We start from the raw sequence: 16412 nt of genomic DNA, 5'->3' as shown, positions 1-16412 counted from the left end.
TAATTAAGAACAAAATACATACGGTAAATTATATCCAACTGTAAGAGGCAGCTAAGAATAATTATTGGAACAAACCTAAGCTTCTGAAAGCTTTGACCAATTAGAGTAATCTTTATAAAGTACGCTTCTTCATTGTCAAGAACAGCGGCAGAGATCTGCATGACCAGGGACTTGGAAGGAGTAACTACAGTACAACTTTAACAGTGTTTATATTGTAAAAATTATTTCAGTGTTCAAACACTGTAATAGCAATGACAAATTGAATCCGTTACTGACAGGTTGTGTCAGAACAATGACATTCCGGTGGTTTGACAATGACACTGTCAATCAAATGACAGGATATGTGCAAAGCTGACAGGATTATGAAATGCTCAGGCATTAAAGTGTAGCTTTGACAAACTCCTCGGGATACAATGTAGCACTAATCTCCGATGCGGTGTCTGATAGTCTGACGTCGATGTCTGTTGAAAGTGTCTGAGACACATGTACCGTAAATACCGCAAACACTTCCCACAAAACGTGCCATTTTGCATCTGTAAGACACAGTGGCAGGGTTGGCGAGAAGCTCTTGGCTCAACAGGCAAAACATGAAGGATGTGCTGACAGGCAGACAAAGGAAATCTAGAACAGAGTTAATAGAAAAGAGGGAGAAATAGGACTTAAGGGAGGCCAAATCATCAGAGCTGTGGTCGGCTGCCAGTAAATTGATGCGGTGTCAAAAGTACTGATTTGTAAAGTCTTATCGGCCTTGACCTGTAACTGCAGCAAGGCCATTTCCTGCTGGGGACCTGAGATAATGAAAGAGATCCACAGACCAGATACCTTTATTTACTCTCCGCATCCAGCGTCACAGAGCAACTCTTACAAGCATAAGAGTGGCAAATTGATTTGACGGAATCAATAGTTTTTTTTTTATCTCCTCTATCTTTGGGAACTCATTTGATCTTGGTGATGTGCATGTGGCGCATGAAGTTGGCTGTACACCAAGCATTTGGGAATAAAACATGCAATCTTGTTTATTCTTATTACAATCTTCTGCCCCATTTCAAACTGAGCAGAGATATTGTACTGCAGTCTGTGCAGAATATCTGGCACCTCAGTGACGTAAGCATACCATTAATCCAGTCAGGCAGATAGATGCACCACCTTTTTTGATTCCCCCACACCAGGGGCTCTGGTTCCTGTGGCGCTCTGTGACAAATCCTTTTGCAGAGGAAATGGGACAAGGCCCTCTGATCACAGTGACTAGTGATAACTGCCGGCCATGTGAATGGAGTCAGCACACGTCGTGTGCTGTGTCTCCACAAAGCAACATTTGGCCCTCCGCCATTCCCAACAGCGCACGCTACACAGTACACAGTACACAGTACACAGTACACACAAACACACACACACACACACACACACACACACACACACCTTCCCTATACTCCCCCCTTGTCTCGCGACATGGCTGTCTCTAATTCCCACACTCCCTCTGGGCAATTTTATGTCTCTTGGATGGCTCGTCGACTGCAAATGGAGGGTTTGATTTTGTTTGGCGTCTGGTACCAACAAAGGGCGGCATGGCATTTTCCAACACCGTAATGCGGCTGACCTTTCCTGGTTGCGAAGTAAAGGGGGTCAAGACCGGTACAGAAGAAGAGGAGAGGGCGACATCATCACTCATCCGACAGAAAGGTCAGGCGAGGTGGAGCCAAGGTGGGCAGCTCCAAGGCAGGTCTGGAGCTGGGCACTCTCTCAAAGAAAAGACGAAAGAAGGGAGGTAAGGATGGATGAAGGGAAGGGCTGCAAGAGTATGATAGAGAGTCCTGCAGTTGTCTTGTTTTGTGAGCACATGCTGAATGGAATTTTAATAACATTTATGAATGGACGGACATGAACAACTCTAATTTCCATTCCTCGTAGAATGCCATTACTTTGGGACTTTCAGTCAAACATGGCATTCACAAAAAAAAAAAAGACATTTCAAAGTGAGTTTGCCCAGCTCTCTGGCCCTCGCTTCCTTCCTCGGTCTCTGCAGCTCTCAGTGTCCAGGGGAGGGTTGAAGAATGGCTGTGAATACCCAAATTAGATTTGCCTCGTCTCATCTGAGAGAATCTCCGAAAGAGGAGCTTCCCATGAATTCATTGCGAGTCTTAGTGACTCATCTGTTCATGGGTTAAAGGACAGACGGAGACAAGGGGAAGAGCGCGGCACAGAAGCTTTCAGAGAACCGTGCCCCATCGACAATTAAAGCAGTCAAGCACGATGTGTCTACGGCTTCGCAGCGCAGACTGTCTTCTTCTCCATTTAGAGATGGAAATGCCTGGCCATGTCTTGCATACTGTACGGCAGATTTCAAAATTAGGAGATTAATGAGGAGGAGGAGGAAGAGGAGTAGTGGGGAAGGAGCTGAACAGGGTTTGCGTCTCTTTAAATGGTTTGGGAAATTTGTCTGGCAGCCCCAGCGAGATGGTCTTTTTTTTAACCTTTATTTAACTAGGCAAGTCAGTTAAGAACAAATTCTTATTTACAATTACGGCCTACCCCGGCCAAACCCGGACGACGCTTGGCCAATTGTGTGCATCCCTACGGGACTTCCAATCACGGCCGGATGCAATTCAGCCTGGATTCAAACCAGGGACTGTAGTGACACCTCTTTCACTAAGATGCAGTGCCTTAGACCGCTGAGCCACTCAGGAGCCCTGATTTGCATCTCATCTATGTCTTTAAATGAAAAGCTCGGCGATGGAGACGCTCTTCGTCTTTTGTGAAATCATGCAACGGGGTAATTAAGAGAAAGGAATAAAGTGGAGGACGGTTGTTTGTGTCTGTTCTCCAAGACCGATAAAACAAAGACAGATAAATGCTTGGGCTGGGATTCTAACACGGTCACCTCTTTACATAACTGTTGTTTGAATGTTTGACTGTCAAAGTGGTGGAATTCTTGGATTTTCATGGGTCCGTTTTTGTTGTTGTTGTTGTGTTTAACGCAAATCAAATGATCCTGTGTTGTTTTAACCCTCATATCGATTTTGGATGACATTTACAACCAGATACAGGCGATCGATACCACGTCATACACGATAAATAAGGTTGACGTTTGAAAGGGGAATATGAGCTAATGAATCTGAGACAACATAGAATAATTTGGACCTGGATGAAATATTCTGAGCTGGATCTTGGCTCATTATCCAAACAATTAGGGGATGAATATGTAAAAGGATTTGGCTACTATAATGTGTTCCCTCGAGTGAAACGCCACTTACTAATTATCTTAAAGCTCTCTAATGTCTATCTGGCTTACTGACATGATCAGATTCACTGGTTCCCATTGGATGGTTACTATTTGAAAAGACACTAAGACACTAAGACAGGGAATCATGGGCTGAAGACAGCCACAAGCAAGAGAATGGTCCACTAACTCTGTGGTCACTCAACTAAAAGTGGGTTTATACATGCAGAAAGTTACTGCGGTGTCTTCAAATGAGAGCCATCTACTCTGTCAATCAACTCAGGTTGTTGAATCTGTGAAAAACCTTGTTTGCAGCGTAATTTAAAATACAATTCCCAAACCTACCAAAGTTTTGAAATACCCCATGGTGAAAAAGCACTCCAAATGATGACATCTCTTCTGAGGGTGAACTCCAAAAGCCTTTTGATTGGTTCGGGGCTGCTGCTGCTTCCCCCGCAGTTTAAAAATGGCAACAAATGTGCTTCACTTTGAACTGAGAGAAACCCTCCCTAGCTTATTAAAACGATTGTGGCGAAGAGAGAGGGGCCCAAATTCTGTTGTTTTTTGGATGTGTGCCTCTTTTTCACCTAGGGTGACTTGGATAACTGCCCGGGGTTCGAATTTCTCCACATCTGCTCTCACTCACTCACAGACACACATGCACACACACAGTTGAGTCAGAGCCTTTATGTGCGAAAACTTGAATAATGGCAGACAAATAGGAGTGGAGGATCTGCAAAGATGAGCGCTTTATGAAATATAATCTCTTTCTCGCTCTCTCTGTTTGTGTTGAATGGATAGCACTGGGAGGTATGGATCTGCTTTTGCATTACTATTTACCGTACAGGCACAGTGTTCCTACATCAAGCTTTGGTATAATACAGCACGCCCCCCCCCCCCCCCCCCCCCCCCGAAAATGCCTTCTTCGTGAGAGGGTTGTGAAGTCCTGTTGCGATCGCTGCTGAAGTTTCAGTTAATATAAAAACTGATTGCTGTGAATCAGGGTGGAATCGCGGATGATCCTGTTCAAACATGTGCATGCTATATATATCTGAAGCACAATTAAGCATAAACTATTTGCATACTGCTTTTACTATCGTTAGGAGGCAGACACGGTCTGCTCCTTTGATCTCCACAGGATTAACCATTTGTTTGAGGATCAGATTCACAGAGTACTTTATGCCATGATTATATCATCTACTTCTCGCCAAAATATGGAGAGAGGTGCCGTAACACAATAGGGAGAGGGCACAACCTTGCCTAGGAGAGCTGCTTACAAGCACCTGGAAACAAGAAGTCCTGAGGACAAACTTTGTCCTGAGGGCGTCTGTCATCGAGGTTAATCATGGGTTCACATTCTATCAGGACATCAAACAGGTCCTCCTGTACGCTCAATCAAATGTCCACCGCCATGTCTCTTCCTTATAGTGAAAGGTGACAAGGTGGTGAGCTTCAAGGAAGAGCACTGCCCAAACCTGACTCTGGCACTAAATGCGGTGTTTCTCGTGACATTCCTCGAGGACCCCTGCAATTCAAGGGTGTGTCAATTCAATTAGCCCAGCACTTACACAACTCATTAAACGAATCATGGGCTATGTGATCAGTTAAATCAGGTGTGTTAGAACTGGGATAGAACACATATGTAGTAGTATTTACTATAGAACGTTGTAGTATACTGTTGAATACGATTGTAAATAGGGATTGGGGGGGGGGGGGGGGGGGGGAATCGATAGCTACATATGTGGTTATAACATCATTTGACAATATATTGTATTGTTTTGACAATATCGCAATATTAATTTTGCGCTAGTTGACTGTACCTGACCCAAAACTCTTGTTTTCAGCACTTATATTTCCATGGCTGATCAAAACTTTTCTCACGGCTCTCGTCTCTCTACAGCAGATATATAATGGGCAATATGTTTGGAACATTGAACTGCAAAAAAAAATCACTGTATCAAATCGCATTACATATAGAATTGTGAGTATCGCAATACATATCCTATCAGGCAACTAAGTATTGTGATAATATCGTATCGTGTGGTCCCAGGCAATTCCCAGCCCTAATAGTAAATACTACAGTATTAACCCCCTCCCCCCAAAAATAAACACTGTAGCAACTACTAGTAAAGTCTGCAAAAACACTACACTTTAAAAAAAAACTTTAGTACATATTACAGTATTTAGTTTGCATATACTGTACCCTGCCCATTCCCCAAATGCCATTTTGTGCCACCCATAAGTGAGGAACCTACATGCCAAGTATAGACCATATGATGTGTTCTATACAAGTTACAGAAAAAAGCAACGTTCAGATCCCAGTCCCTTCCGGTTATGGAATATTTGCTAATAATTTCTCCAGGAGGAAAAAGCCTCCACTTCTATGCTAAAGACAATGAAACAAAAACACTATTGTAAATACTTCAGTAATGTCCACAAGAGACACTACAGTAGATACAACAGTATAATACAGTATAAATCATGCGGGATATGCACTCTCTGGGGCTCCAGCAGGAATGTCATGTAAAGGACAAAGAGGGAAATAAACAACGGGGCTCTTTCCTGATTACAGTGACAAGGCTGTACAGATGACGGCTCTGTTTACCTTGCCACTGACTTGTAATCAATGGTCATCACAATGCATATTAACTAATCACTGAGGGGATGTATTTGAAATATTTTGTCATTTTCCCAACACAATAACAACCCATTGTGTGTGTGTGAGAGAGATTCATACAGTCTTTAACCTTCAGAAAATAATTCTTACTGCCTAATGATCTGGTATAGTGGCCTTAAACTGTTGCATTGTTTCCCAACCTGCAGTTCTATGGTTATAAATATCTCCTCAAATAGGATGGGCTTAGATACCGCACTGCAGGTATATCCATGTGGGTCACTGCTGTGACAGAGGAAGATGTAACACCACAAAGACCAAGGGAGAATCTCAATTGCTCTACTCGCCTCCTTCTCAAGAAAGTCTTTCCATGTAATTTCAGCAAGCTATGACACCCACAGTCTCAGATTGCTCTGGAATAGCTTCTGGAGTTAGAAACAGGTACGACTGGCATTCCTGAAACATGATTTTGTTGAAATGTAATTGTATCTTGGAGAAATGAAACTAATTGGTTGCACCCAAATTAGCCATGATAATTTATAGAATTCAGATAATATTCAGTAAATATAGTACCCAACATCCGATTTGTACCGAACTTCTGAGCAATGAGTAAGACATTGTCAAGTCACATGGAGCTAAGCACAGGCAGAAACTGGGAGAGGAATTCACCTTTCAGCAGGACAATAACCTACAACAAAAAGGCCAAATCTACACTGGAGTTGTTTACCAAGAAGACAGTGGCCAAGTTACAGTTGACATAAATCTGCTTGAAAATATATGGTAAGACTTGCTGTCTAGGCATGATCCCCAACACCTTGACAGAGCTTGAACATTTTTGAAAAGAGTAATGGACAAATATTGCACAATCCAGGTTTGCAGAGCTCTTAGCGATTTACCCAAGAAGTCACAGCTACAGTATAATTGCTGCCAAAGGTGTTTCGAACATGTATTGAATCAGGGTGGTGAATACTAATCTAATCAAGGTCTGTTAGTGTTTTATTTCTCATTCAAAAGGGTAGGAAGCATGAGTTTTTACTCAATGTAACAACACAGTGTGGTTAAAGACTTAACTTAGTTGTAGTCACGATCTGGTTAGCTATAAGTACAAACGTATTTATGATTTGTGGTTATTACATATTTTGTAACATATCTGGATATATCTTCTAAACTACCCACTTTGCACTATTTCTCAACGTCAAATGGAGAATCTACTCTGTGCTACCGAGTTCGTATGCTAGCTCGGTAGCAAGCTCAAGCTGGCGAACGTTGGCCAATAGCCATGTTAGCATGTAATTATATTCCAGACCAAGTGTAAACAAGGAGGCAACCTCATGCTCTTCACAGACTTTGTGTTTGTGTTATCTAGTGGGAACCTGATAAGAAGGCACCAGAGCCTGCCGTCCTGTCATGGGTTAAAAATGAAAGAGGAAATCATACCTGCTTGCTCTAATTGTGTAGTACCTCATCTGCTCTCCTTTTTGTTTCGTAAACTTTTCAGAATGTTCTCTGTGAAGAAGGCAACGGGAGTTTTGTAACTTTTTCCACCTTGTATTAGTGCTAGCTCCCTTACAAAAAAAAAGATGTCAGGTTTTGAAACGCCAATAAAAGTGTAGTAACTGCAGTCGACTGTGGTATTTTCGGAGGCAGTAATTGCAGAGTAACTACAATGTACTGCAGTTGAACTGTTATACTGCAGTTACACTGCACAAGTACTCCAGTAAAACACTTATTTTGGACGCAGTATTTGTAGCGTACTGCAGTTATACTACACTCTAACTGCCATTATACTCTGACTGCAATCTTTGCAATCTTTTTTCATGAGGGCTGACTGATATCTGGAATCTGTCTATTTTGACTAAGATACCTGTATATACTGTAGCTTGCATTCTTTGATAACTGGTTAGATGGCATTATGTATTTCCAAAACGTTGGTGTATTTGTATTTATTATGGATCCCCAAAGCAGCAGCTACTCTTCCTGGGGTCCAGCAAAATTAAGGCAGTTATACAGTTTAAAAACGTAACAATACATTCATAAAAGATTTTACAACATATTAAGTGTGTAATGTAGTTTGTAGTTTGTAATGTAGGCTAACAATCTTGCAAGTTGATTTGTAAAATAAATTAAATCAAGTATTTGCTTGTAAGTTGGCTGAACATTTTATTGAAACCAGTAGTCATGAGCGCAAAAATGTGGTTTACTTTGAAGTTATTTCTGTTGGAGTTTACATTATAGGGAATAGGCTGGCTTGCCGGATCCTCCATATTACATCACACACTGGAAAAATAATTTCCAACATGATTTTGGCATTCGGATCATTCTGGTTTTATGTAATACGTCGAAAAATAGAAGCGTGAGGTGTAACTTTGCATTGGGACTTTCGAGGCGTATACTAATGGTAATCCATAAGTTACATGTGGTTACGTTTATGGTACCTACCCTTTTTTTATATTAGAATTGTTCTTCCACTTTGACAGAGTATTTTGTGTAGATCATTGACACACAAAAAAAATCACAATTAAATGAATTTCAATCCCACATTGTAATGCAACAAAGTGTGAAAAAAAATCCAAGGGAGGTGAATACTTTTAATACTAATATTTTGTATTGTTTTTTTGGGATGTCACTTCTAGCCACTGGGACAGTAATACATAAGGTGATGGGTTAGGTTAGGGTTACATGGGTTAGGTTAGGGTTACATGATTAAGTAAATCTCAACGTGACTTGGATTTAAAAAGAATAGAGGACTGGTACAAAAAAAAATGTGGTAGGCACTATTACAACCACTACAGTGTTGGACTTTTGGCTGTCACAGATGCACTTACAGTTAGCTTTGTTAGCTTTACTGCTCGAAGACACCCATTCACAAGCTAACAAAATGCTGGCCGCATCTACCCACTGTCACGCCCTGACCTTAGAGAACCTTAGAGAACCTTTTAGTTCTTTATTTTTGGTTAGGTCAGGGTGTGACTACGGTGGGTAGTCTAGTTTTTTTATTTTCTGTTGGCCTGGTGTGGTTCCCAATCAGAGGCAGCCGTCTATCGTTGTCTCTGATTGGGGATCATATTTAGGCAGCCTTTTCCCACCTGTTGTTGGTGGGATCTTGATTTTGTTTTGTTGCTTTTTAGCCCTACAAAGCTGTATGTTTAGTTTGTTACTCTCTTGTTTTGTGCCGGTTATCATAAATAAAAATGATTAACCTACCCCACGCTGCATCTTGGTCCGACCATCCTTCCAACAAGGATCGTGACAGAATATCCCATCCACAAAGGACCAAGCAGAGTGCCCAGAGGAGGAAGTATCCTGGACTTGGGAAGAGAGGGAGGAAGGAAATCCTGGCAGGACAGGACCGCCTTCCTTGGCGGGAGTTGCCTAGGAGCATGAGAGGACAGCGACGATGTCGGGGAGGAAGGCCACAGAAACCACAATCATTTGTTGGGGGGGGGGCACATGGAGCAGGCGACGGGCTGAGGAGTGAACCAGAGCCAGTCTGGGAGAAGAGGGAGAATTTGGAAGAGAGAGAAATGGGAGAGTTGTTGAGTTGGTGGAGGAACGTGTTGTCAGTTTAGTGCCACTGAGTCAGCTCCCCGTCCTCGTCCTGAGAAGTGTGATCAAGTTCCGGTACAATTGATGTCGGCTCTACGCTCCAGACCTCCAGTGCGCCTCCACAGCCCAGTACGTCCTGTGCCTGCTCCTCACACTCTCCCTCAAGTGCGCCTTCCCAGTCAGGTGCGTACTGTGCCTGCTACTCGAAATCGCCCTAAAGTGCGTGTCACGGGTCTGGTGCCACCTGTGCCGGCTACACGCATCAAGCTTCCAGTGCGCCTCCCCAGTCCAGAGCTAATGGCAACGTCCGCCAGTCCAGAACCTCCTGGGACGGTCCACGGGCCGGAACCTCCTGGGACGGTCCACGGGCCGGAACCCCCTGGGATAGTCCACGGGCCGGAACCTCCTGGGACGGTCCACAGGCCGGAATGGTCTACGGTCCGGAACGGTCCACGGTCCGAAACCTCCTGGGCCGGTCCACGGTCCAGAACCTCCAGCTCCATGGCCGGAGTCTAAGCACGTTGTCCAGTCCAGCTCCAAGGCCAGAGTCTTCTTCGGCGTTGGTGCCAAGACCAATAACAGCGTCCAGTCCCGCTCAATGGCGGGAGCTTTCCCCTGCTCCTGGGTCCAGTCGGGGCACAGTGTTCAGCCTGGGTCCATGGCTGGATCCGCAGGATGAGCGGGTACTTCGTCACGTCCTGACCATAGAAAGCCTGTATTTTCTATGGTAGAGTAGGTCACGGCGTGACTAGGCGTTTTAGTCTAGTTTATTATTTCTATGTGGGGTTTTAGGTTTATTTTCTATGTTGGGGTTTGTGTATGATTCCCAATTAGAGGCAATCGTTGTCTCTAATTGGGGATCATACTTAAGTTGCATTTTCCACCTGTGGGTTATGGGATATTGTTTGTGTTACTGTGTTTTGAGTTAGTGCACGTACCACCTTTTTAGTCACAGTTCGTTGTTAGTTTATTGTTTTGTTGTTGCTAAGTTTCACTATTAAAATATTATGTGGAACTCAACATACGCTGCGCCTTGGTCCGTCTCCACATACGAACGTGACACCCATCAGGTTCAGTAGCTTGAAACCCTCCCCAAAAGTTTGAAAATTCCATTAAAAAAACATCTGAATTTCACCCAAAGTTTAGATTTTTTTTTTTACAAAACTGAATAAAATTAATATTTGTTTTAAGTTAATTTAGGAGTAAAATATACGTTTTAGTTTTTCAAACAGGTTTGTTAATTATGTTATTTTAGTTGACAAAATATTTTTTTTATGATTAGTTTCGTTTTAGTTTACTATAATATCCTTGGGTCTTACAGATCTAAGGGGTGAAAGGAGGGATTGGAAGCCCACTGCATACACGTTCCCCTAAGCCTGGGAGCTGTCCACATGCAGTGGTGCTGAAAGTGGCAGAGGGTATAGGCAAACAAGAAGACTTGAGTCTCATTGGAAAACGTGTCAACGTCCATGGGAAATAAGCACTGTGGGAAAGTGTTCTTTCTCCTCATTACTGATAGTGTAGCACTTATCACAAAACCATACTGCTGATTTTGAATGTCTTTCACATTACGAAGCTTGTGCTTTGGTTATTGAGAATATCCGCTAATGACAGAATGACATGTGTTTTCAGTGTGTTATAATGTTATCAGTGTTATAATGTTCATCATATCAAATCTCTTGCCCATTAAATGTAAAAGAAAAGGGTAGTTGAAGCAAATATGACATTTTGCCCAAGCTGATGGATGAGTTAAATAAGTCTATTCCATCAAGAAAAATGTGGTAGCAGATAATTAGGATGACACAACATGGTAACCTCTCAAGATAAATTAAATGTAAAAACAAAAAAAATGTAGACACAATAATGACACAGAACATATTTCCCCTCTGGATCATCAAATCACATTAAAATGACTAAACTGATGCTCTGGGTCATGTCAATAGAATACACATGTAATCAATCCACAATGACTGCATCACAGTTAATAATAGTGTAATGCAATTACGCACACACCTGCACACGCACAGAAACCGCGGTAGAGAGCTGAACTGTGTAGCCTTCAATGCAGCATAAAACTGCCTTTGTTAGGATATTCATTGAGTTACAATATCACCATTCAGGTGAGAGACAAACAGGAGACATTTTCTGAAAGACCTCAGCAGCAGGCTTTTCACCCAGTCCTTCGCATTACACCTACAAACTGATTTACCACACATTTTGGATTTAATAATACACAGCTATGATCCATAGAAATAGGAAAAAGACACCTTATTTTGAGAAAAACAAATATCAAATGAAATAATCTACTCAACAAACAGCTGTTTAACATCAATAAACACATTCATATTATTCCTCCAAAGCCTACTGTATGCTTGAACCCATGTCCAATTGGCATGCCCTTGCTCTCCCTATGGGCTTCTGGGAAAATACTTGAGAACACCACAGCAGCCTTGGTTGGAGTCAAACTTGAGACTGTCTTTGTTATCAAGCCACTTCGCTCTGCATTCACACGTCTCGAACTCCTCGCTATCACTTTGTGTAGTGTGACAGAGGAACGTTATTAGCTCTGGCACTGTAGGCTCCCAGCTACATACCGTAGCTAGACGCTCTCTCTCGCACATTCCCATCTGTCTAAAGTTAGCCCTATTAGTGTTCTGCTAGCCGAGATAGATACATACCTACTTAGCTAATGGTACCATCACAAAAGTCTGTCCATGCTTTGGATCGGAAAGCCTATATCTGGGTCTATGTCTCACGGATCATCCTTCCATATGTTTCTCTTTCACTCGGTTTCTATATCTTTCTCTGCCTCTCTCATTTATTTTTGTTGTTGTATCTATTTATCAAATGTTCACTCTTCTATCACGTGTTCTCTCAATTCCATGTAATCTAATAAAGCTTTATTGGCAGGGAATACATGGGTAAATATTGCCATTCTATTCCTGTGTGTGTGTGTACATGCGTAGTGGTGTACACATACACGCACGCCCACCAACTCCCCTCTCCAGGTAGCAGTGAGAAGAATAAAGGGGATAAGGCTGCCACCTCCTAAGCCACCCTGGGAAAGAAAACACAGAGGAATGACAATGACAAGCCTGGGAAGAAAACATTTACATTTGCTCAACTTGCCATTGGCTCAAACATTTTGACTATATTAGACCACACAGCTACAAGGATACACTTTCATGCTAGGTTTAGGACTTCATATTGTAGCTTATTGAGACCCCAACTGATCAATAGAACAAACTTAAAATGACCCTCTAATTTGGTTTAGATACAAGCAGCATGAAACCTCTAACACAATAAATTCATTTGAATTGGGGAAAGTCTTGCTTACCATTTTGTCCATGTGTCTTCTTCCGTCACAGACTCCATTAAATGATGACCTCTTCCTAAATATTTGCTCAAATGATTAATTTTGTTTATTGTTACATAGAAAGACTGGCTCAACTTACCTACATACTAAATGTCATAAAATACCCTTTTCCAAAGTGAACAAACCAAGTGTATCATAACAACACCTGCCTGGCTCTTTCATCTCATCCTTCTTGCGGCGTTTTCCAGACATTGATCTACTACACGGGAAGGTGTGTGCCACGGTCTTCCCGCACAGCCCCATTCACGCATAAACTCGGACATTCAGCCCAGGTGCATACAGGTGCTTTACGTATAATGTTGCACGAACCCCCTAACAGAACACCGGAAAGCGATGAAAAAAGACAACCTGCCACAACAAAGTACTGTTTGACAACCAACTAAGGTGCAGGCACCTTAGTACTGAACCAACTTTAATTTCACTGCAGAACACTCCCTCTAAGAGAGAGCATAAATATGTATCAAAAGCATCCCCATTCATGAAATGTAAATCACAAGAAAAATGCATCAATATTGAAAAAAAGGAGGGGGAAAAAGGAAGAAAAGAGAGCAGGTACGTACTGTATCTCTGGGGCAACACGGCCACTCCGGCCAGCTCCATGCTGAAAGTCTTGCAGAGTACTGAGAGGTGTGGAGAGAAAGCGAGTGACAGAGAGAGAGAAAGAGGAGAGAAGGGCAGCTCCTGCCAGCAGACATGTGATGCGCACACTGAAGGGAGCGTCTGGCTCCGTGTGCACTCTGCTCTTCAGCCCAGCAGAGACGTGCAGCGTGAGAGTGAGAGTGAGAGTGAGAGAGAGGAGTCTATGCATATGTGTGGGGGGAACAGTATGCGTTCGTGAGAGAGTTTGAATTTTATTACTGGATGAATGGATGGAAAGAGAAGGGAGAGATGGAAAGAAGGGAGGAAGGTTGTGGACAGATGGAGAGAGAAAGTGAGAGCCAAACAGAGAAAGAAAGGGGGCAGTGAGAAAACAAGAGAAAATTAAATAAGGACTAGAAATGTGAATAAGGGATGAGAGAGAGAGAGACAGAGACATAGACAGAGGAGAGAGAAGAGAGAGAGAGACAGAGACATAGACAGAGGAGAGAGAAGAGAGAGAGAGACAGAGACATAGACAGAGGAGAGAGAAGAGAGAGAGACAGAGACATAGACAGAGGAGAGAGAAGAAAGAGAGAGAGAGAGAGAAGAGAGAGAGAGAGAGAGACATAGGAGAGAGAGAGAGAGAGAGAGCGCATGTGTTTGTTTGTGTGTTAGCAGGAAAAAAGGAGGGAGAGAGAAAATGCATGTTTGCATTAGAGCTGGTTTATTAGCTGAGCGTTGGCCCCATCACACTTTGGAGAGCTACGCTCACCTCTTCTTTATTGCTCATGCACTGATTCCAAATAAACTGGAGCGCTGAGGACGTGTGTGTGTGTGTGTGTGTGTGTGTGTGTGTGTGTGTGTGTGTGTGTGTGTGACAGAGCAGCTAAAGTAACAGGGCAGTGGGCCGGGCAGAGCCAACACACCTCACCTATCACAGCAAAACTCCCTGCTCCAAAAGCACTCCCACTTCTTAGACCTCCTTTCCAGATGGCCCTTGTACTCTCAGAGCTGGACTCAGAGCTTCTAAGACTGATGAACAACCTCTAACTGAACATGTTTGTTCATTCAACCATGCTCTACATTAGCTCAGCAGAGGCAGCTTTGAAAACAATAGATGTCTCCCCCCCCCCAGAGGGAAAACAGATCGATGGGTAGAGGAGGAACCCGAAGTCACAGAACCCATGTTATCTGCTGTTTCACTCAAATTGTTCCCCGAACAACACTTGTTTTAATCCCCTCCCAGCTCGGCACACCTCAATTACGCCCTTGTTGTCGCAGGCAAACCCCTTGCTTTCTCACATCTGTGTTCACACCTCCAGTTATCATCAGTCTGTTAGTCAAAACACAGGAAAACCCCTTGCTTTCTCACATCTGTGTTCACATCTCCAGTTATCATCAGTCTGTTAATTAAAACACAGGCAACCCCCTTGCTTTCTTACATCTGTGTGCACACCTCCAGTTATCATCAGTTTGTTAATCAAAACACAGGCTAAATCAAAACCAAGATTGCAGCGACTCTTGTTCAAATGACACACGGCAAGATATCCTTTTTTTATATTGAAGATGGAAAGGGCTACGCCTTAGCTGAGAGAAATCAAGAAAATCTATTTGGAATTGTTCTACTATGCTTATGCTCACTGCCACATTGTCTCCTGACGTATAACTACCTTGGAAAAACTCCAAAAAACAGCAGTTGGATGCTTGCGACCTGCCTGACATTAAAGCAGGTTTAGCTAGCACAGAAAGTGCTTACATGGACAATGGCAGCTAACCTCTAAATCTTGAACCTTGAAATCTGGGCTTTGCCAATCTACCAAAACACACACCCGGGATTTGCTAAAGCCACCCCACCCCTTGCCTGCCATGTGCCAATGTGTATTTAGAGCAAGAATACTTCAAGAAGGGCATCTCAAATCTCCATTGAACCACACTTCAAACACACCACTTGTTCCTCTGAGACTGCTGCACCCAAAGCCATCCACTTAAAGGGGATTTGACCTGTGTTGACTCACTTGGCTTGGCTTGGCTGTGATACTCAAATGTATGTGTGTGTCAATGCATGTTTGTGTGTGTGTGTGTGTGTGTGTGTGTTTGTGTGTGTGTGTGTGCATGTGCATGTGTGGCTGCGTGTAGTTTGAGTGTGCACGTGTGCTCGAGCATATAGTGTGTTTTTTCAGAGTGTTTTCAAAATGTGTGTGTGTGCACCCAAGCAAATGCGTCCCTGTTCTAAGTGGTTTCCAACAGCTTACATTAGTCGGCAATGACATGCTACAGTACCTGATGTGCAAACTTATGGTTAGCAGATTAGCAGGCTATCCAGTGCTGCATTGGAATGGAGGCCTGTTCTTTGGTATGGCCGGGACAGCCTCCATCACATTCTCAGCAGCGCCTCATTATCTGTCCAAGGAAAATAGCACTGATACCACTTTGGCTCAGGCTACCAGCGTGCTCTTACCAGAAACATCATCATTTGCAAACTGCCACATGTGAAGGTAATGCATAATATAGCAGGCAACGGCAAATACCCCTGGATGTGTGTACAATGGACGAGAGCAGAAGCCATTTGGATGTGGAGGATATAGAACGGAAAGCATGGAATATTGGATAAGAACTGGATAAAAAAATAAGAGATGGAGTCAGTAGACACACAACATCAAAGGAGGTAATTCATTCTCTCTCTCTCTCTCTCTGAGAAATGGCCCGTTATTATGCCTTGCCTAGAAAGTGTGTGTGTGTAAATTTAGAGTTCACATATTAAAGCAACCATTTCACATGTGAGGAGGATAACATGTTGTTTTCGTTTCACGTGTGAAAATGTCCCTTTCACATGTGGAATTGCAAGTTCACATGTGAAAAACCCATTTGCAGTTTCACATCGAAGAAAACTCCACATGTGGATATCTTACTTTGCTGTGAGGCAGCAGAGAGAACAGTCTGTGGCTTGGGTGGCCGGAGTCTTTGAATATTGTTTGTTGGACTCGTACATTTGGAAACTTTACAGTTCTATTGATCAAACAACCATGAAAAGGTAGGCTCTCTCTCCCTCAGTTATGCACATCAACAAGATCAACAACTAA

This window comes from Oncorhynchus mykiss, chromosome 16 (genome assembly GCF_057628025.1).
Source record: "Oncorhynchus mykiss isolate SJ-2025 chromosome 16, ASM5762802v1, whole genome shotgun sequence".
Lineage (NCBI taxonomy): Eukaryota > Metazoa > Chordata > Actinopteri > Salmoniformes > Salmonidae > Oncorhynchus > Oncorhynchus mykiss.
This window is presented reverse-complemented; position numbering follows the sequence as displayed.